General features: G+C 40.7%; 1 protein-coding gene across 4 annotated transcripts in view; it reads left to right on the top strand.

The window, feature by feature from the left end:
• The window catches only part of FERMT2 (FERM domain containing kindlin 2), a 122,006-nt gene that overhangs the window by 30,053 nt on the left and 70,427 nt on the right, over window positions 1-21,526 (top strand). The gene's annotated exons all lie outside the window — the stretch shown is intronic.

Here is a 21,526-nt window from a genome sequence, read left to right as displayed (position 1 = left end):
ACTACCCTGTTTTCATGAAAATAAGACCTAACCTGAAAATAAGCCCTAGTAGGATTTTTCAGGATGCTCATAATATAAGCCTTACCCCAAAAATTAAGCCCCAGTTCAGTGAAATCCCGCCCTCCACCCTTGTGCAGCAACCAGAAGAAGATGACATGGCTGTATTTGAATAAATGTAGATGATTGTACATGAAAAGAAAATCCCCTGAAAATAAGCACTAATGTGTTTGGGGAGCAAAAATTAATAGAAGACCCTGTCTTATTTTCAGGGAAACATGATATGTGATGCATGCCACTTTTTAATGATCCACTGGTGTGTGTGTTTTTTTCATTTAGTTGTCATATTTGTATAATCTCCAATAATTCTCATGAGTTTTACATGCTGCTTCACAGCTCTTTTTACTCTCTCTAATTTTTAAACTTGCAGTAAAGTGAGATCCTCTCAAATAAAATGAGGTGATACCTTTGATTAATAGTTAATCTCTAGTTTCTTTTTTTAGATCCTCGAGATTCAGTATCTAATAGTACATTTTAAATAAAATAATTTGATTCTGTTTTAATAATGAGTGTCTTGAATTGAATTCTTATGTATTATAGATTTGCATTTGAGGTTTTTTTAAAAAAGGTTCTGGAAAATTAGAACCTGGACATAAAAGTTGTACTGATATGTGAAAATATTGCTATCGTAAGAGACTTTTTTCAAATTGAAAAACTATTCATTTTCTCAGACATTGAAATTGCTTACACTTTTCATATTAAAATAGGAATACCCAAAAGCAGGAGCCAAGAAGACCTTTGACTTTAATATTTGCTACCCTTCTTTTCTGGTTCTGCTGCTATTTCTTGAGATTAGTTTTGTCTTTTGTTTTTTAACTGAATGTGTGTTTTCTAAACTTTTTTTAAAAAAAGTGTTGTATAACCATTGGGAATTTTTTTGCCCTCAAGGGCTAATTTAGCACAGGGGATGGTTTGTGTTTGCGTGAGGGGGGCGGTATACAACTATGGAGGGAAGGGTTAAATCCTCCGCACCTCAACTCCAAAGCAGTCTGGGCTCTATTGAAAACAACACTCCCCTCCATTACCCAAAAAACTCAGTTCTTAAAGAAATATTTTGACTCCTGTTAGCATTCAGTTTTATATCTGTTTTGCTCAGTTTTGATATAGGTACTATACAAATGAAGTATAAGCAGTATACTATGGAGTTCCTCTTTAGTGTGTCAATCACTTCTGTTCTACTCTGTTGTAATAAAAGCAGTGTTCTGTGCCACTGAAAAGGCTAGCTGGCTTTTTCCCTTTTTATGGAACAGTATTGGATGCTTGAATGTACCACATTTAGAATAATAGCATTACCTGTATCTTTTGGAAAAGTAAAAGGCAGTTACATTGTAGCTTTTAAAGAAGGGATTTTAAAGAAGGTACGTAGTATTTACAGTACAGTGTTACTTTTAATGTTACTTGTCTGAGATGACTTTTTTACTTTTTTATTTTTAAGTCCTTTTTTAAAAGCATTTTAAAAAGCATTGTGTCAGAAAGGCATCATTGAAGGGCATTGCCAAATAACTGCTTTTTACATGAGCAATGTGGTGAATCCTCCAGTGCAAATTCATGACCCCTCCTCCACAGGTAACAGGAATGAATCATCTTTGAAGAGTAGTGTTCTGTTCTCTGTGTTAGGCCTGATAGTTGCAGGTGGGAATTTGAGTATGTTATGGGAAGTCTTTCTACTGTTGCATCAAACTTTACTCCAGGGTATTGCTGCTTTTCAGCTAAACATCCTGATTTTGTGCTAATTGCAACAGCCTTATCACTACCCCTTCCCCCTGAGCTTAGTGTCCTCTGATAGCTAGTGTCCGTTTGCACAAACTTTTTAAAACTCAAGGCCAGTTCTAAACGGAAATCTAAATCTGAGTCTGCAGCTGGAACCTGCAACTTGAATATTGTTGAATAAACCTTTTATAGCACAGAAATGAGTTACTTTTGGCTGACCTGTGTATTACTGTCAAAATGCAGGAAGTAACTCATGATAGATAAACTGTAATACTGTGGAAGGTGGGATTGATACTGACGAATAAGAGATCTTCTTTGAATTTCTAATTTTTAAAAGGAAGATTGAAAGAAAAATTAAGGAACATTATGGATATGTTTGCTTTAAATATTCCTTTGGTCAATTTCCTGTTTTTGCCTATCCTAGAAACAGGTGTCACAGAAATATAAATCCCACTAACTTAGAACAGAATTGAAGTTTATTAAAATACCTGCTTGCAAAATCCATACTGACTCCACACTGAACCTTGAAAACCAGAGCAGAGGTTTTCCTAGACAGAGTTCAAAGTTCACCTGATAGAGTCCTTTACTAGCTGGAGAATGTTCTTGAATTGGTTTTTTGAAAGTGGGGACGGTCTGAGGGAGACAATCATCAAGAGTCCTTCTTTGCCTCTTCACAGTTCTGCAACTGACACAGTAGCATCATTGTGAAGGAACATTCAGTTATTTTGAGATAATCATGAAAAATCTTATTGTGTTTTCATAGACCTTTAGCTCTGTGATTAAATTTGAAAATGGATGTTTTAAGTTTCTTTGTTTTTGTTCATGATTTTAGTAATGTTTTTTAAAAATCATTTTAATCATGGAAGCAAGACTTTTAGATTGAAGGACAGGATGCAACATGAATAATCTACTCAGTCTTCTGAATCGGTGCCTCCAACAGAAGAGGAACAAGTGCAGACTTTAGAGTACAGATAGAATACCATATCTGTGACTTGATTTGCTGAAGGATCTGAATTCTCTTGGCTAGGGGAGAGCATAAAATATTTCAGCTAAATATGGCAGGCACCATGGCCTCAGAACAACAATGAGCATGTTTAGTGAGATGAGAAAGGGAAAAAATCAATAGCAGTGTATATTCTGAGATACAAACTGCTTCTTTCGCATTCTGATACACGCCTGTAGTCATATCAGTAGACTGATGATTCTAAAAATTCCACATTTAGCAAGGACACAAGAAAGCCCCAAGTGTGAAGATTGGTTGCTACTGCTAAAATTAAAAAAAAAATCCTAGCTGCTTAAATCATTAGCATTTTCAGCCTCTCCTTTTGAGGCTGTTCCCTGGAGAATTAAGGTCACAAAGAATATATGGAATGTTGAAATGAGCTCAAGGAGTGTATGATCAACACATGGGGTGCAACATTATGAGTGTTGATCAAAAACATGTTAAAGACAGTACATTTGGAAATTGTTATGAAAGAAAAAATAGCAAGTACTTGCAAGACAATTGTGTTTCTTATGCATTGCTTTGTCCCCCTCTTGGCGGGAAGACAATGGATGTAGCCCAAATTTTGTGAAATATGTTCCTTCATACTTTTATCGTTCAAAAATGAACTGGAGAATTCCCTAAAAAATCTATTTCAAAAATATATCTGTTCTGTTAAATGACTTTTGTAATCTCCGGAGGGAAAAAAATAAATTTCGCTATCTTTTAGGAAATTGACTTGAATAAACTATTGAACAGAGAGTTCAAAGGGAATGAATAAACTGAAAAAAAAAAACTGGTTTTGAACAAACTATTATAACATAAGCCAGTTCCACAGACTGTCTTGCAACTTTGTGGTGTTTTGTTTGTGTGCCCCCCCCCCCAGTTAGCTGCTTGAGTGCATGTATGAGGAAAATGCACAGTGTGAGGGATCAAATAAAAGAACTATTTCTAAGATTTTGGCCAAAATGGCTCTCAATTTTACAAACATTCTTAATTAGAAGACTGTTTTTATATTTCATATGAAGTGTGCTACATGTGCGTAGATTGTCATGCAATAGTCACCGTTCTATATTACATAACTTTCTGAAGGATTTTAAAGATGACAAAGATGGGTATCCACTGAAAAATAAGGGAATGGAGGATGAGAGGTGAGAGCAGGGTGCTGAGGGAAAAATAATGTGTGTCCAGAATCCTATTGGGGATTTATGCCAGTTTAAGTGTCACTGTGTAAATTACCATATTGAATTATTACTAATTAATAGGTTGCTGCTAATAGCACAATGAGAAACATGAACAGCAAGTTAAAATTAGTGACACTTTATAACCACTATGTATACACTTAACACTGGTGTAAATTCCCAGTATAATTCTGGCCTTCTTTGAAGGATGACCTCCTTAATCTCTACAAGATGACACTGTGCTGTGGGCGAGTGACATGACTCCACTCTGAGTGGGTGGGTGGGGCGGACCTTAAGAGGTCACTCCTCTGATCTAAATCAGCTTTCTAGGAAGAACAACAGGAAGTGCTAGCTAGTCTTGCCTTTTTGGGATTAAAAGTTCTCATGGTTTGTTGGTTCCTACTTTCTTAAAGCCTTTCTCCTCTCCCTGGCCCAAACAGGAAAAACCCAGAAAGTGCTTTAATCTCAGTGTGCTCATTTATAAATCAGAATATGACAGCTTTCTTATTGTAAATAAAACATAGTGTTTCATCATGTTTTTGCTGTAATTTTATCTCTTAAGTTAAAGCTGTTGCTGCTTGTGGTACAGTGTTTTTCATTCGTTATTCCTTCTGGTACAGGGGAACAGAACTGAAATTTGATGAAATTTATGAACAGAGAACAGCTTTCTGTGCTTAACAGCAGGGTGAATTGTGTCAGTAACTAATAACAGAAGCGAGTGTGTGCAAGTGTTCTGTAATTGTCTTGTTTCTTCTCTCTCTCTCTCTCTCTCTCTCTCTCTCTCTCTCTCTCTCTCTCTGTGTGTGTGTGTGTGTGTGTGTGTGTGTGTCTGCCAGGCCCCCAGCTTAAGAGTTAGATGTGTTCCATGCTCTCACCCCCACTTGATTTTTAATGAATTTCTTGTCTGAATACTTGCTAGAGACATTACAGTTTTCTGAACAATCTGTTAAAATTTTGTCACTTCATCTTCCACTATTCATCTTCTGTCGGAGATCTTTATGTGCCATAATCTTATTAGGGGAAACTCTTCAATGCATAGTATGCTGAAGTTGTCTTTTGCTACAAATATTGTCACCAAATTTTTTTGCCTGCAAAAAACAAAAAAAAAAAAAACTGGAAGTGTTTCCTTCATTCTTGTAAAAGACCTCAGTGGTCTGAGCCACAGTTTCCTCTTTACACTTGAGGGAAAGGATGTTAATTCTTAGATAGCAGGATGAGACCTGCACTGAATAGCTGTGATGAGATTTGTTGCTTTCGCAACTCAGAAGTGGAGAGTGGAATAAAAATGGAATGCTCACATGCTTGGCTTTGGGAGCTGGAGAGGAATGCCCCCCGAGACAGTTTCAGAGCACAGAGAAAAGGGTGTGTCTGTGTATGACTCCGGGGTAAAATGGGGTGAGTCAGATGGCTGCTGTACTGGCAACGGCTGCTAATGCCATATAGCAGTGGCGGCGAACCTTTTTGGGCCTGAGTGGCCAAACTGAAAAACAAAACAAAAACCTAGTGGGTGTCAGGCTGTGGTGGCGGAACCGAAAGTGGCAGCGGAAGGGGGAACCCCAGGCACAGAGGTGCCTCAAGACCCCACTCCAGTTCCGCCTCCAGTGCCAGCTGCTCTGGATCCTGGCCCGCTGCCTGTCAGAGTGCCAGCACCGCGGCTGCAGCCAGCTCCTGAGGTTAGGCGGCGGGGTGGGGGTGGGGAGTAGTGATCCAGAGACTTACAGCTCGTGTGCCTGGAGAAAGGGTTCAGCACGCGAGCTGCGGCACGCATGCCATAGGTTCACCATTGCTGCCATATAGTATTAGGCTCTCAGTGTGGCACACAGATGGGCAAAAAAGGAAGGAAGAGGCTCATGTACACATGGTCTTTCAGGAATTCTTTTCACCTTGGTACAAACTCCTTTGGCAGGTAGCAAGATAACCACTTTGCTGCCAGCCTTTCAAGAAGCAGTGTGTTGTAGCTGTGTAAAGAGTGATAGACTAGGCTCAGGAGACATGGGTTCAGTTCTCTGTTTGGCTATGAAAATTCCCTGAGGACTGGAAATGGTAAACCTAAAAATACTTTCTATATCTTGAAAATCCTATTAGGGTCACGATGAACTGGGTAAACTAACTTTTGATCCCACACAGGGCTTTATGAGGCTGAGCATCACAGAGCTGAGATAGTGCAGAAGAAACATAAAAGTTCAAAAAAATCATGATTGGATGGGCAAAGCCAGCTTCTTTGTTTAAAGCAAACTTCAAAGTGAAAACTCAGGTCAGAGGGGTAGGTTTCAGGGGTAGGTTTCAGACTGCCGTGTCCCTCTGTTTCTAGCCAAAAAGGAACAATGTGTTTTATTATAGGGCACATTAACCGACCAGATAGGCGGGATATAAATAAAATAAATAAAATAAATAAAAATAAATACTGAATGACTAGGACTGCTTTATCTGATAATATTGGGAGAAACAGTCTAATTCATGTTACAGATATCCCAAGTTGTCAGAATCCACTTGAAAATCTATGCTAGTGTAAATCTGAGTGTCAGATTGCCAAAAGTTAGGAAGTTGACATAAGTGTTTGCTGTCACATACCAGGTCATGCAATTGGTGTGTGACAGCAGATGTCTGAGCTCACTTCTTAACTTCCAGCAATTCACAGCTTATATTTACACTGATGGAGTTAACATGGATGGGTGTAAGTAATACAGTTCTGGCCACTATGACTTAAAGGGTGTGTTTTTTAAAGCTTATATGGAGGATGTTAATCTTGAAGAGTGATGGGATTGAGACAACATTGTAGGTGTGTTAATGATTGCAGGTTGGTTTATGGGGATGGGGGTTGTGTCAGAAATGTCATGTGAGATGGAGAGGAACCCATACTTAATGTATTACTTTTAATATGCTTCACTGATGTTCAGAAAAGCATCTTAAGGAACACTGCTGTTTTTATCTTTTCCCCTTCCATGGACTTTTCTTTCCTTCTTCCTTCTGAGAAATTACAAGTTTTAAGTTTTCTTCTGAAATTGATGAAAACTGTATGGGTTTTTTGGGGTTTTTTTTAAAATGAAATATAATGTAGAAGCCACATTCTGCATCTAAGGTCCAGGCAGATTTCTGGAGTTTTTAAGGAAAGCAATTAAATGATGCAAAGTGGAAAAAATTATCTGATTCAAAATTTTTCTTCAAAATGCACCAATAATCCTGAGTGACAGTTAAGTCTGGCAGTACAAGACAGCTTGAACACCTGCTCCCCTCCTCTCCTTTTTAAATCTTAAGTTGTAGGGCAAATCTTTCCTTCTAGCATTTCCACAAAGGGGTGCGTTGTAAAACCGAGCAATTACTGCCTTCTTTGCAACGAATGTTTCTAGAAGGGTTGAGGGTGGCAGATCAATATAGCTGGTGGACTGCTTTTCCGTCTCAGCACAGAAAGCTCACACATCAGAACACTGGTTGCTTTGTTTGTCAATGAAAGCTGAAAGCTGTGGTAGCTCTGTTGATATAGTCTTCTCCAGACAAAACCCCCTGGTAGCTGTGCTTTTATTAGCAAGATACTAGAGCACGGACCGACTATTTTATTAATCATAGAGTAGGGCAGTAAGGAAAAAACATATGTTAACCATTTTGAAAGCAAAACGATATTGGTTGTGGACCATGTACAACTATCCAATTGCTTATTACTTCTCACGAGTCTTCAAGGCCACAGCATGTCCAAGGGACACTTCCAAGAGGTCATCTTTGTGAGGTCCATCAGCTCTAACAGAGATGGGCAAAATGTGGCCATCCGCATATAGCTGGACTATAGTGCCTCAGTACTCTTCATCATTGTCTGGCTAGAGCTGATGAGAATTGCATCCTAACATCACCTGACTCATTCTTAAGCTAGAAGATGCAGGGAAACCATTTTAAAGCCTTAAAAGTGCTGCTCTTGTTAGTTCTTTTCCCTGGAATGCATGGATGAAAGTATGGGACATGGTGTGCCTCAAGTGGTGAAAGAAACTTTCGCAATCCAGATGGTTTGGAGTTTAGCAACTAGAGATTCTGTCAAGAAGGCCAGTGATGAGAGATTCTGGGAGTTGTAGCACAAAGTATCTGGAATGCCAAAGAATCCTGAGTGCTGGTCCACTGCTCTCTTTAACTTTACTTGCTACCTTCTAATATGTTTGTCTACAGCTTTTGCTTAACTGCACAACGAGCTTTGGGTCTCTGTGTGGTTTTCCTTTATGCAATGAAACAAATCATTATATATTCCAGACACTGGATAAATGTATTTTTAAAGGCATCTTTATTGGAAGTTCATTGAAATGGTGGAGTCATGGTTTAAAATAGGAGGTGTATGAGGGAGGCATTGAGCGCAAGGGTGTTGCCTCCATGTCCTGGGAGTCCTTGGCCTTCAGCGTGTTGTCAGTCTGTCCTCATTTCTTTAGAGCTGGATTTCAATTTTTGAATGCCAGTGGCGCAGAAGACATGGTTAAAAGCAATATGGTCCAAGTAAATATCAGAGGTGATACTTTGAAGCAAGTATGGGTACAGAACATTGGATTTGAACTTGGGACACTCTGTTTAAAAGTCAGTACAGTAGTTGAATTGGATTGGTGTGGAACAAATCATCAACCTTAGCTTAGTGAGATTAATGAGATAAAGCTAAAGTGCCTATGTGCAGCAACCACCACTGTAAAAAATAATAGTAATTATAAATAGTAAATAAATAATTATTACTATAGCTGCTACTGACTACAGTTACCTACAACATTGCTGGGTACATGCTGGGTAAAATGTGAATTCTTCAAGAAATTGCTCTTGGTGAAGACAGAATCCACTCTTTCCTTGATAGATGAATAATGTCTGGATTCTTCCCCTGGTTCTCTTGACTCTTAAGACATCCAAAAGGGATCTGGTAGTATTTTTTTGGTGTTGTGAAGCAGAGTGAAGCAAAGAATTGGAAGTCTAGGGTGCTGTCAATTAGTCTATAGGCCTGATTGATTGATTGATTGATTGATTGATTGACAAGGGCCCAAGGTAACTTGCATCATTGAAAGACAATATTTAAAAATGAAAACAGTGAATATACAATGGTGGTTTAAAGCATTAAAAGACCACATTTAAAGCTAAGGAGTGAGTATAAAGAGGCAGCTTACATCATTAACAGACAATATTAAAACTAAAACAATAAGTATACAAATATTAAAAAGGAACAAACCAATACCACTCTGAAAGATGGTATTGGCCCACATTTATTTAAGTTGAGGGGCATCATCAGGACAGAATGTCTTTTGGCATTCTGTTTAAAATTTCTTCCCAATGGCCAGCAAGGAAACATTTTAAAGTGCTAGTAGTTGTTTACAATGACGAATGTTAGCTGGCAGGGTGCTGTTTGTTGCTTTCATCTTGATAGCATTTTTAAAAAACACATTAAAAAACCCAAGCCTGTGAGGAATGAAACTCCAGACTGCTGTGCTTCCTGAGCTTTTTATATTGATTGTTTAGAAAAGGGAGGTGATATGAAACTATGTAAGAGACGGGCTAATTTGAAACAGAGCTTGTTTTTGTGAAATCTTTTCAAATTTAGAATATTTTAATGGCAGGCTGGAGAAGGAAGGAGGTAAATTATATGTCTGTAAAATTTATAGGCATTCATAAACTGTCAGACTTCTGTCTTGGCTATCACATGAGCCTTTTCTGTCTCTATAACTAGGTTTTTAACTGCCAGTTATTTTTGAAATGCTCCTAAGCACAGTGCTGGTGAACAGAACAGCCGGAGTGCTGCAGGTAGTCCCTTGTGTGAAGCTGAAGAAGTGAAAGAATGGGTGAAACCCTGTGAAATGTGGAGGATGGGGGGAGGCTCCTCCTTTTGGTTGTTGTGGGTTTTTCAGGCTCTCTGGCCGTGTTCTGAAGGTTGTTCTTCCTAACGTTTTGCCAGTCTCTGTGGCCGGCCTCTTCAGAGGACAGCACTCTGTGCTCTGGTGTAGTTGGCTTGGGAGTGGAGTATTTATGGCTGTGAGATGGGCTTTTGTCTTTTGGTAGATGGGTGATTAGTGTGTCTTGTTGTGGGTGTATTGTGATAAGAAGGAGAGATTATCTGTCACTGTGGTTGATGGGAGTCATTAGCTGGTCTTTTGTGTGTAGTGATCCCCGCTCCTTGTGGTTGGGTAGAGTTCATTGACCTTTTGCAGGCTGTATTTTTCAGTGCTGGGAGCCAGGCTTTGTTGAGTTTTAAACGTCCTTCTTTTTTGTTGAAGCTCTGCTGGTGTTCATGGATTTAAGTGACTTCCCTGTGCAGTCTAACGTAATGATTGCTGGTGTTGTCCAGTATTTCGGTATTTTGAAATAGAATTTCCTGTCCAGTTTGTTTTAGGCCATGTTCAGCTACTGCAGATTTTTCTGGTTGTTTTAGTCTGCAGTGTCTCTCGTGTTCTTTGGTTCTGGTGTGGATGCTTCGTTTTGTGGTTCCAATATTTATTTATTTATTTATTTATTTATTTATTTATTTATTTATTTATTTATTTATTTATTTATTTATTTATTTATTTATTTATTTATTTATTTATTTATTAGATTTTTGCCCCGCCCCTCTAGACTATGTCTACTCGGGGCAGCTTACATCGATAAAACACATCAGTATAAAATATATAAAATCATAAAGAATACAATAATAACAATTAAATTCCAGACGAGATATTACCAGGATGGCATGACAGTGACAGATATATACCTGGCTCCTCCTTTTCCTCCCCTCCTTGAGAATCAAACATTAAAAATGCATGTAGTCTTTTCCTTTTTAGAATGAGTAAAAAACTTTAAGTATAAAATGTTGTCTACTCAGTGTATAATAAAAGTATTTTATAGAATTATCTGCAGTATTAGAGACGGATAATTTCTGTCAATTTTGTAGACAGTAGTGAAATCCAAGGTGCATTTTGCACATAGAAGGTGCCACAGAGTGGACACTTTCGTCTATTAAAACATTGTGGTTTCTGTTTCCCACTTCTGTCATTTTCCTGGTTTTCAGAAGGCAAAACTGAAGGTACATATGTTTAAGGTAGCACAGAGTGCAGCATTTTTCACTTGTCTGTCTGCATGTCTGCGGTTTTTCTAGTCCAAAATGTTGGAGACAGGAATCCTATGCATATTAATCAAAGACCAAATAGCGTGTTGCATGCCAAGTTCCAATGAAAGGTTTTAGATTAAAATGCAATATATGTTGTTCCTAACAAAGATGGAAGTGCCAGGTTTCTACTGGCGGACTCAGAATCTAGCGGAACTAAGAAGGTAGGCGGGGAACCCCCTTGGGGGCATTGCCGGGCTCTGCAAAAAGCATGGAAGGAAAGTTCTTTTTCTGCTCCCAGGGTGCTGCTGGATTTAGCCCAGTGCTGATGAGAAAATATGGCATACATTTCTATTTCTCCTCAAGTGTCATTTTCTTCCTGAAGAAAACAAAATCTGGGAGGCGTAGAACCGTGGTTGGGCCAAACCAAAGGCCTCTCTAATCTAGCATTGTATTTCCTTTGGTCGGCACTCAGGTGTCCAAATGGGAAGCTCAGAAAGAGGATAATACTGTACTGTATTTCCTTCCTGCTGAGACATTCTGCCTTTGACCGGGAGGTAATACAAGGCATCCTGATTCATCTCCACCGACAACCTGACTTTCCATTCTTTTTTTTAACCATGTTTTACAGGGATTGGTGGCCATTGCTACGTCTTATAGAAGCAGCTTTCATAGATTAAAAATGTACTTTGTGGAGATGACATTGATTGTCTTGCTGAAGCTCTCACAATTCAGGTTCACTGGATTATCTTGTAGTTCTAGAATTATGAGGAAGGGAGGAAAACGTCAATTTCTGAAAGCTTTAGGCTCCAATTTTAAGTGGCACTGTGGGTACCCATCCCAGCTGCTTTAACAGAGGTTGTGTGTGACTAGCCTTGTATTTCAGCTTTGTCACTGGCCTGCTACTTTGCCGACTTGGCACACTACAGATTTGTGGCTTGAGTGTCATTGATGTGGATTACTCTGCATATGTAACTGGTCAGTCAACTGAACTGGGTTATATGTAACTTTGGACCCTTGAAAATGTTTGTTTGTTCAGTTGATGTGTGGGTTTCTTGTCCTGTGCGTTCTGTCACTTTTCAAATTAGGTCTGAAAAACAGTGAAACTGGCCAGAATAAAGCCAAATACCTGCTTTCAGACTGGGTGTCTTTCTCCTGGAATTGGGCATTTTGGAATGTTCTCCTGTCCCTCAACCTTTACTCTTAAGGAGCTACAGTTTTCTGATAAATAGAGGGGTTGTTTTTGTTGTTTAGTCATTAAGTCGTGTCCGACTCTTCGTGACCGCATGGACCAGAGCACACCAGGCCCTCCTGTCTTCCACTGCCTCCCAGAGTTGGGTCAGATTCATGTTGGTTGCTTCGATGACCCTGTCCAACCATCTCGTCCTCTGTGGTCCCCTTCTCCTCTTGCCTTCACAAATAGAGGAGTGCTTTCCTTAAAACAATTCCAGCATCAGGGAAGTACAAAAGTCATGATCTATTTCCCCTGTTAAAATCTTCACAGGTCCGATTAAAATAACTATTGCATTCTGAGAAAGATTTGGATGTCATTGGTGTAGTCTGTCACAGCACACTGACATATTTAGCCCTAGGGATAGTCTGTCACAATTTCCTGCCCTTCTCATAATGAATAAAGGGTCTCAGTGTACTTTCCATAGGTAAATTCTTCTCAGGAAAAAAAAAGATCAGCTATCTGAAGCAGAATGAGGTGATATTCCTCTTTGAGCACACAAGCCTAAGGCAAATCTGCAGGAGCTTCTAGTGATTTCTCTTGGAGCCTAAGAGTCAGATCCTAGCAAAGTTGTGTGTCAGATCAAACCCCTACTTCCAAAATTTGGAGTCTCTCATATTCTTAGAATGAACTCTCATCTTTTTCTGCATTTTTTACAGCTACAATTTTTGAAGCAGACAGGCCTGGCAGTAGATTACTGCTTTGATTTTAGACTTGACTTAAAACAATATCCATTTCAGTCACTCAGATCAATTCCCTTGCATTGTATTTATTTTTTTATGTTCATAATTTTATGAAACAATGCATTTTTTTATCAGTGGAAGTTTTTCCATGAAAACATCTTCATAGTGGAGAGTTCCGACTAAACGCAATCCACCTGGAGTAGGAAATGGCAAGCCACTCCAGTATCTTTGCCAAGAACGCCCCATGATCAGAAACAAAAGGCTAAAAGATATGATGCTGGAAGATGGGCCCCTCAGGTCGGAAGGCGTCCAACATGCTACTGAGGAAGAGCGGAGGACAAGTACAAGTAGCTCCAGAGCTAATGAAGTGGTTGGGCCAAAGCCGAAAGGACGCTCAGCTGTGGACGTGACTGGAAGTGAAAGGAAAATCCAATGCTGCAAAGAAAAATACTGCATAGGAACCTGGAATGTAAGATCTATGAACACTGGGAAGCTGGAGGTGGTCAAACAGGAGATGGCAAGAATAAACATCGACATCCTGGGCATCAGTGAACTAAAATGGACAGGAATGGGCGAATTCAGCTCAGATGATTATCATATCTACTATTGTGGACAAGAATCCCGTAGAAGGAATGGAGTAGCCCTCATAGTCAACAAAAGAGTGGGAAGAGCTGTAATGGGATACAATCTCAAAAATGATAGAATGATGTCAATACGAATCCAAGGCAGACCATTCAACATCACAATAATCCAAGTTTATGCACCAACCAGCATTGCTGAGGAGACTGAAATTGAACAATTCTATGAAGATTTACAACACCTTCTAGAACTGACACCAAAGAAAGATGTTCTTCTCATTCTAGGGGACTGGAATGCTAAAGTAGGGAGCCAAGAGATAAAAGGAACAACAGGGAAGTTTGGCCTTGGAGTTCAGAACGAAGCAGGACAAAGGCTAATAGAGTTTTGTCAAGAGAATAAGCTGGTCATCACAAACACTCTTTTCCAACAACACAAGAGGCGACTCTATACATGGAAATCACCAGATGGGCAATATCGAAATCAGATTGATTATATTCTCTGCAGCCAAAGATGGAGAAGCTCTATACAGTCAGCAAAAACAAGACCTGGAGCTGACTGCGGTTCTGATCATCAGCTTCTCATAGCAAAATTCAAGCTTAGACTGAAGAGATTAGGAAAAACCACTGGGCCACTCAGGTATAATCTAAACCAAATCCCTTATGAATACACAGTGGAAGTAAAGAACAGATTTAAGGAACTAGATTTGGTGGACAGAGTGCCTGAAGAACTTTGGATAGAGGCTCGTAACATTGTCCAGGAGGCAGCAACGAAAACCATCCCAAAGAAAAGGAAATGCAAGAAAGCAAAGTGGCTGTCCAACGAGGCCTTAGAAATAGCAGAGAGGAGAAGGGAAGCAAAATGCAAGGGAGATAGGGAAAGTTACAGAAACTTGAATGCAGACTTCCAAAGAATAGCAAGGAGAGACAAGAGGGCCTTCTTAAATGAACAATGCAAAGAAATAGAGGAAGATAACAGAAAAGGAAAGACCAGAGATCTCTTCAGGAAAATTGGAGATATTAGAGGAACATTTTGCGCAAAGATGAACATGATAAAAGACAAAAATGGGAGGGACCTAACAGAAGCAGAAGACGTCAAGAAGAGGTGGCAAGAATACACAGAGGAATTATATCGGAAAGATGTGGATATCCCGGACAACCCAGACAATGTAGTTGCTGACCTTGAGCCAGACATCCTGGAGAGCGAAGTCAAGTGGGCCTTAGAAAGCCTGGCTAACAACAAGGCCAGTGGAGGTGATGGCATTCCAGTTGAACTATTTAAAAGCTTGAAAGATGATGCTGTTAAGGTGCTACATTCAATATGCCAGCAAGTTTGGAAAACTCAACAGTGGCCAGAGGACTGGAAAAGATCAGTCTACATCCCAATCCCAAAGAAAGGCAGTGCCAAAGAATGCTCCAACTACCGTACAATTGCACTCATTTCGCACGCTAGCAAGGTTATGCTCAAAATCCTACAAGGTAGGCTTCAGCAGTATGTGGACCGAGAACTCCCAGAAGTACAAGCTGGATTCCGAAGAGGCAGAGGAACTCGAGACCAAATTGCTAACTTGCGCTGGATTATGGAGAAAGCCAGAGAGTTCCAGAAAAATATCTACTTCTGCTTCATTGACTATGCGAAAGCCTTTGACTGTGTGGACCACAGCAAACTATGGCAAGTTCTTAAAGAAATGGGAGTGCCTGACCACTTTATCTGTCTCCTGAGAAACCTATATGTGGGACAGGAAGCAACAGTTAGAACTGGTCATGGAACAACTGAGTGGTTCAAAATTGGGAAAGGAGTACGGCAAGGCTGTATATTGTCCCCCAGCTTATTTAACTTATATGCAGAATACATCATGCGGAAGGCTGGACTGGAAGAAACCCAAGCCGGAATTAAGATTGCCGGAAGAAATATCAACAACCTCCGATATGCAGATGATACCACTCTGATGGCAGAAAGTGAGGAGGAATTAAAGAACCTTGTAATGAGAGTGAAAGAGGTGAGTGCAAAAAACGGTCTGAAACTCAACATCAAAAAAACTAAGATCATGGCCACTGGTCCCATCACCTCCTGGGAAATAGAAGGGGAAGATATGGAGGCAGTGTCAAATTTTATCTTCCTGGGCTCCATGATCACTGCAGATGGAGACAGCAGCCCTGAAATTAAAAGGCGCCTTCTTCTTGGGAGGAAAGCGATGACAAATCTGGACAGCATCTTGAAAAGCAGAGACATCACCTTGCCAACAAAAGTCCGAATAGTCAAAGCTATGGTTTTTCCTGTCGTGATGTATGGAAGTGAGAGCTGGACCATAAAGAAAGCAGACCGCCGAAGAATTGATGCCTTTGAATTGTGGTGCTGGAGGAGGCTCTTGAGAATCCCCTGGACTGCAAGGAGAACAAACCTATCAGTTCTAAAGGAAATCAACCCTGAGTGCTCACTGGAAGGACAGATCCTGAAGCTGAGGCTCCAGTACTTTGGCCATCTAATGAGAAGAAAAGACTCCCTGGAAAAGACCCTGATGTTGGGAAAGTGTGATGGCAAGAGGAGAAGGGGACGACCGAGGATGAGATGGCTGGACAGTGTCTGCGAAGCAACCAACATGAACCTGACACAACTCCGGGAGGCAGTAGAAGACAGGAGGGCCTGGCGTGCTCTGGTCCATGGGGTCACGAAGAGTCGGACACGACTAAACGACTAAACACACACATCTTCATTTTGGCAAGCTTTCCATGCCTCATCACTAGTTGTAACCTCATTTTTACCATGAAAACCTGCTTTTCCTAAAAAAAATTTTTTATCTTCAGATGTGAAAGAAATATATGAATTAATCTTTAAAGGGTTGTGGTAGTCTTCTGTCTTCAAATATTGCCCAATATTCCATTTTATTAATCTCTCAACCTGAATATTTTTCCAGGTCTGTGTTTCAACTGTTTTGCAGCTAATGCAGAACATTCCTCAAATGTATGGTGAACCTTCTTATGTAGGCCATTAGGGAGATTATTTTGGCCAGGACGCAACTTTATTGCTTGCAAAGTCTCTTTCCCCACTCCTCTTTTTTTCTTTCTTACTGTTTTTATGTCTTTAATATGTTGGGACAGTTCCAGTTAGCACTGCTTCCCGAAAGCTTATTGGCACTGCAATAGACCCTCCTTTGGAAAAAGAGGCATTCATGAAGTGCTGTTTCAGCTTTAGAGAGAATGGAGAGGCTTGGCTTTCACTCAAGTGTGTATTTTAAACATAGTCTAAATACATAAATTTGCAGCAAGTCATCCCAAACACATGGTTTCTGTATGCAATCTATAATGCCAGTAAAACTTATAAAAGGACAAATTAACCTGAGTCTGATTCTCACAGAGAAAAGAGGTTTGAACACAGTATGAATGGTAGAAATAATTCTCCCCCCCCCCCGCCGCCCCCAATGTGGATGGAAGGGTTGCTGAGCTGTGGGTGGAGCTGATCAGAAAAAGGATCTTCTGAAAGCCCAGTGAAAATACTGATCCAGTGTCACCCGCTAGGAAAAAGTTAAATTCCATATTTGGAATAATTAGAAGAGAGAACCCAAAACTGCCAGCATCATCACACTTTCATGCACATCTAGAGGAAGTTGCTCGGATCTGTTCTGATTTGGATCCTGTGTAGTTGATAAGAGGTCCTGTAGCTTTTTTTTTTCCGGTGTAATAGATACATTTCAGTTGGTGTAGCCTCAGGATGCGGACAGGATCCGTGGAGAGGTGAGAACCGCCACCCCTAGGCTGAGTCCTTGACCTTCCTGGCTTATAAAAGTAGCCGGACGGGATGAGTGGCTAAAAGGAGAGCTAAGGCAGGCTGCCCACAGGTTTAAAGGAGGCAATTGTGAAACATCTTTTGAAAAAAACTTTCCTTGGACCTCACCATATTAGATAATTGGCGAGTCTCCAATATTCCATTTTCAGGCAATGTGCTGGAATGTGTGATGGCTTCTCAGTTCCAAGGACTCCTGTGTGAAACGGATTATCTAGGTCTGTTTTAGTCAGGTTTCAGGCCTATTTATGGGACAGAGGCACTTTGGGTTGCTTTCGTGGATGCCCTGTGGTGGTTCTGCTTGGACCTGTTGGTGGCTTTTGATACCTTCGACCGTTGTATCTTTCTGGGCTGGCTGTCTTTCTAGGATGAAACTTGAAGGCACTGTTCTACAGTGGCTCTGGTCCATCCTGGAAGGGTCATCTCAGAAAGTGGACACTTGTTTGATACTTTGGCCTTTCTCTCGGGATTCTGCTCTGTCCCCCATGCTGATTAACATATACAGTAGTGCCTCGCTTAATGACGATAATCCGTTCCAGGAAAATCGCCTTTAAGCGAAAAAATTGTAAAGCAAAATAAAAAACCCCATTGAAACGCGTTGAAACCCATTCAATGCGTTCCAGTGGGGTAAAACTCACCGTCCAGTGAAGATCCTCCATATGGCGGCCATTTTCGCTGCCTGTATAGCGAGGAATCCGTCCCTAAACACAGCGGGGAGCCTTTTTAATTACCCGGTGGCCATTTTGAAACCGCCGATCAGCTGTTCGAAAACATCATTTTGCGACGAATCGGTTCCCGAAGCAGGGAACCGATCATTGCAAAGCGAAATTCCCCCATTTAGACCATCGTCTTGCGATTGCAAAAAGATCGTCGTAAAGCAGATTCGTTGTAATGCGGGGCAATCGTAAAGCAAGGCACCACTGTATAGGGAACTACTGGGAGAAGTTCTCGAGAATTCTGGGGTTCAGTGTCACCAGCATGCGGACAACATGCAACTCTTTCTCTCCCTTCTACCTAACATTCTGTTGCAAAACAGTATCTGTCATCATTAATGGACTGGATGATGGCAAATGGAATGAAAGGTAACCCGGATAAGACAGAGGTGCTGCCGGTCAGTTGAAAGACAGATCCGGGAACAGAGATTCAGCCTGTGCAGGAAGGGATTACACTTCCCTGACAATTCAGGCTGGCAACTTGGGTGTATTCCTTGACTTGTCCCTGAGCCTTGAGATGTCTGATTTGTCTACTGAGAACTCTCACTTTGATTACTGTAACATACTCTATGTAGGGTTACATTTGAAGACAATTCTGAAACTTTAGCTAGTTCAAAATGCTGCAGCTAGGCTGCTGACTGGGGCCAGTTACAGGGAGCATACCATTCCTCTGTTAAAGCAACTTCATTGGCTGCTGATCTGTTTCCAGACCCAGTTTAAAATGCTGGTTATGACCTATAAAACCTTATACAATTTGGGTCCAGGTCATCTGAAGCACTGTATCCCTCTATATAAACTTTCTCGGCTTTTAAGATCTTTAGAGGACTGTTTCTCTTTCATAAGCATGTCTGGTTAGGATGCAAGAAAGGCCCTACTTTATGACTGTCCCCAAGTTATGGGGGCCAAGCCCTTCTGTGGGAAGCTAGGTTGTCTCCTCCCCTCTTGTCCTTTCAACAACAAATGAAGACCATCTGTTCTAACAGCTTTAATTAATTGCTTTAATGCTGTTATTGTTTTTTTGGGTCATTTTTTTAGTGTCAGACAGTTTGTTTGTTTTTAATAACTTACAAGCTGGCTTTGGTCTCTTAATTGGGAGAAAGGCAGTATACAAATGAAAATAATAATTAAATAAATCTGCGGTATGACCAGATGTGGTGATTGGGTTGCTGCATGTTAGGAGGTATATTTTGTTTTCCTTCCTTCCTCTTGTATATTGCCCCATAGTTTATGTACTCTCTACTGCCTAGTTCACACATTAAAATCATATATAATAAATGATACAAAATGCTATACAGTAGATATCGTAAAAGAGATTAAACATTGTCCCTTGCTAAAATCTATTTTTAAATAGAATTAAACAAATTAAAACAGATTTGAACATCTTGGGTAGTAAAAGGACTAATTAAAGGCTGCTTTAATTAATAGTGTTTTTACTGATTTCTTAAAAACTGAGAGGGAAGGTGCCTGACGAACATCTGTTGGAAACTTTTTCCAGAGGGAAGGGGCCATGATGGAAAAAGCTTGGTTCCTAATGTTAACATTTTGACCTCCTTCAGAGGTCCCAATTTTTAACATCATGGACTGTGAAGAGGCGGTGGGACACATCGCTGTTTTGTGAGAGCAGCCTTTGGACAACTATTTCAGATCTTTAAAAATATAGGTAATGACCAACATCTTGACTTGGGCATGGAAACTAACAGGGAGCCAATGAAGATATATGCTAAGATTGGGGCTATGGGTTTAAGAGTGGGAAAGATGCAGAGAAAGAGCCAAAATGGTCAAAGGAAGGATTATAGTGTTTGCAGGGCTGAATCAAGCCATGTTGAGTCTTTGAACAATGCTTAATTTAAGAGGTCCGATAGCATTATGTAAAAGTTCATAATGTAAACTTTCTGAGGCTTTAAGATCTAACTTACTCATCTTGCACGTAACTTTGGACTGCTTTTGGCTATTTAGCTGAAGAACCAACCCCCCTACTCCCCCGAATCAGGGTCATCAAGTGAAGCTAAATGGTAGAAAAATTAAAGTAGGAGAAGATAATACGAAAAAAGGAAACATGTTGGCAGCCTAAGACTAAAATATTAATTTCAGTGTGAGCATCTGTGGATCAAAATCAGACACATGGAATATCTGAATAATGGAAAATTTAGGACAAACAAGAGCAAATGTTTCTTTATCAGTTCATAATTGGCATGAAAGGTGTTTTAGTGAAATCTTGTGGATGATATGACTGTTTAGGTTTAGTTCGTTGTGATGGCTGTGCTACCTTCAGTGTCTCTGAATACCAGCAACTAGAGAACAGAGGAAGATAGAAAAGGGAAAATGATTTCTTAAAAATAATTGATTACCGTATTGCTGGCGTATAAGGCGACTGGGCGTATAAAACGACACACCAGCATTTCCATTCAAAATGTAGAGTTTGTTATATACAGTGGTGCCTCGCACCACTGTATATAACCTGTATATAACTGTATAATCCGTTCCGGATTAACCTTCGCTATGCTGAAGCATCGCTGAACGGGGCAGCGATTTCCATTGGAACGCATTAAACATTGTTTAATGCGTTCCAAATAGGCCAAATACTCACCGTTCAGCGAAGCTTCTTCATGGCCGGCAGCCATTTTCGCGCCCTCGCCTCGCTTAACGAGGGCGCGAAAACGCTGCGCGTGGCCATTTTAGGCCATTTCCCGGCTTCCGGCGGCCATTTTGGCCGCCGAACAGCTGATCGGCGGGGGGCGTTTTGCGAAGATCGGTAAGCGAAACGCTTACCGGTCTTCACAAAGCGAATTTTTCCCTATAGGAAAAACGTTGTGCGGATCGCTATGCGATTTAATCGTTATACGGTGCGCTCGTTAAGCGAGGCACCACTGTACTTGCTGTATATGACTACCCCCTCTTCCGCATGCGTGATTCTGCTTTGGCTGCATCATGGGGAGAGTTTGTTTTGCCGCTTTTAGTTCCTTTTACTGGGAGAGAGCGAGGTTTGCTGGAAGAAGGACAGCAGAGAGGCAGCAGCCATTTTGGAGAGGCGGCAGCCATTTTGAGAGGCAGCAGCCATGTGGTCATCTCAAAATGGCTGCCCTGGTTCCTGCTAGTCAGCTGTTCGGCGCTAGAGTCAGGCTGTTCCCAGGCTACCAAGGAGGGGCGGGCTAGGTCTACTCAGTCTTACTACCAGGTAAGTGACTTTGCTGGGAAAAAGGGAGGGTTTGCTGGAAGTGCACCCGGCGTATAAGACGACCCCCCCACTTGGAGGCATGTTTTTCAGGGCCAAAAAGTCATCTTGTACACCAGCAAATACGGTATGTAATGTATGACTGTTGATGATATTGACATCAGTAGTGTTAGCGCTTTGGTGCTTTCAAAAACATTCCTGTTGTGAAGCTACCTCCTCCAGGCAACTGCTGTTAAGAAAGAACACCACGTATGTCTGAAGCTTAGGCTCAATGTTGCCTTGAACAGATGTCTATCTTGTTGACAAGCTGATATTGATGCAACTGCCATTATGAAGCTATGTAACACAAGAGGGGCAAAGTGCGTGAAATTGGAGGATGAAGGCTTGGAAAAGCATTTGATAACTTTTGTCTCTTTGGCA

This window comes from Pogona vitticeps, chromosome 1 (assembly GCF_051106095.1).
Source record: "Pogona vitticeps strain Pit_001003342236 chromosome 1, PviZW2.1, whole genome shotgun sequence".
Lineage (NCBI taxonomy): Eukaryota > Metazoa > Chordata > Lepidosauria > Squamata > Agamidae > Pogona > Pogona vitticeps.
This window is presented reverse-complemented; position numbering and strand designations above follow the sequence as displayed.